Source organism: Mus caroli, chromosome 9 (genome assembly GCF_900094665.2).
Source record: "Mus caroli chromosome 9, CAROLI_EIJ_v1.1, whole genome shotgun sequence".
NCBI classification, from domain to species: domain Eukaryota; kingdom Metazoa; phylum Chordata; class Mammalia; order Rodentia; family Muridae; genus Mus; species Mus caroli.
Window position 1 is genome coordinate 87,174,615 of NC_034578.1, and position 2,156 is coordinate 87,176,770.

Sequence of the window (2,156 nt, forward strand, 5' to 3'; positions counted from 1 at the left end):
GGGTCAAAGTTATTATAATTACAAAAGTTATTGGCATAAAATATGCATGTGTGGTGGTTGATCTGTAGTTGAAATTAACTGAAGGTTAAACTTAAGAATGCTGAAACAATTCTAAAACTNTGAATCTCATTATCTGTGTGGCCAGCAAAAAGCTGGTGACNAGAGCAGAAAGACAAAACTTCTGAACATTATCCAACATCATCAAGGTGTGAGAAACAAACAAACAAACAAACAAAGCAAACAGCCAGCAGGAATAAGGTGGAAGGAAGACTGAGCAGTTACAGTTCATTAAAGTGGAAGAAATAAGAGAGAACTTTGAAGGTGTTCAATATTTTACAGTCTACTTACATTAATTCTTTACTTAGCAATCTCCTAGCCTGCTGTAGAAGGAACTAACTAGTTCTAGCTGACCCAGACATCCTAGACATCATCATCCAAGCCACAACACATACCACTCTCGATAGATCAGATTCTGGCAGATTCTACTCCATACAGTAGTCTCTTTAACTTAAACTTTTTCTTAAATTAGTTTATCCATCTTTCATAAACAAAACAATAGTTGAAAAGTAAACTTATTTACTGATTCTGGGTATAATTTGTGTAGGAAGAATTATCCTGCTTTTCCATTATGAAGTATATCTCCCACTTGACTGAGAAATAAAAATAGTTATTCACTAATGTAAGTTACTTTATATTCTCTTTGTGAATCCATATTTATGAAAAACTTGTATAACTTGTAGCATTTTGCCATAGTAAGGCATTTTCAATGCTTTTAAATCTTACTTGATAAACTAATGAGCTAAAAATGAGAGATGTTTTCTTTCAATTTGGTCCTCATTTTGTTTTTCACCTTTGACCTAGTTTTTCTTTCTTCCTCTTTCTTTGTCTTTCTTCTTTTGATAACTGGTTTGCCTTTGATCAAGAAGAGTGGATGATCAGTGATCAGAATGAGTCTTACTTCAAAGATCACAACCATTTCTTCATGACTAGTCTGATGAGTAATTCAGAACTAACTGTAGTCCACAGTTCTACACTGTGTAGCACTCTATGTAATTACCTGTTCTCCTATAAAAAAAATAAACAAAAAGGAAATTACCTCAAATATGTTATCTGGCTATGTTAGNATTTCTATAGATTATGAAAATACAAACATAATAGTGACCAGNATGCTCTAAGGGCCATTTGTAGTGAGAAGACTTCATGTTCCGGGCTTTTATATGAATTGATTTCTAAACTAAAGCAATGTATTTTTCTCAACATTCTAACACAAAGTTACACATTCACATATACAGCTGTATTACCTCTGGACCTTCTGGCTGAGANGAAGGGTAGTATAAACATGGTTTGCTTTCCTGAATTTTGTTGATGAAAGTGTTACGATTTTCTCTTTATGTATAATAGTGTTTAATGCTAAATTTTCTTCTACTGGATTCCAAGTCTATCACAGAAAAAAAAAGTAGTTCCTTCATAATTTATTGGTATCTTATAAACATGTCCAATGAGTAGCTCCTTTAAAACTATCACGCCTAATAGCATAACCTGCCTCCCCCATAGCAAGAATGTAACTTAATTTCTGGATCATAACATATTAAGAACTTATTTTGCATACTGTATTTAATTTGACCTTCACAGCATCCTAGTAAAGTGGGTCACTGAATACTTTTATCTTCTCTACTTTCAGATGAGAAAAGCAGGCCTCGGTTAAATCAGCTACTTGCTCACATTATATAACTAGACTTGTGGTCTAGTCTAAACATACTATCAGAACATTCCATGTCATATGATTACTTGATTGACAATGAATAATGAATAATAATGAGGGAACTTTAATAATATTTCTCTCTGGGAAAACATTTATTTATATTCAGCTGGGTGATAGTGCATTCACATNTAATACCAGCACTCAGGGTGCAGAAGTAGGTAGGCCTCTGAGTTAAAGGCCANCCTAGGTGATAGATAGATATAGATATANATATAGATATAGATATTTGTCAATATTATTTTTAAATAGTAAATAAGCCAGATTGGTTAAAGTTAAAAAGACAGAACTCTCCCTGTAAATATGAACCTACAAGAATACTGGTGCTAGCTGGACATAGTGGTGCACACCCTTAATCCCAACACACAAGGCAAGTGTGTCTTTAAAAGCCAACCTG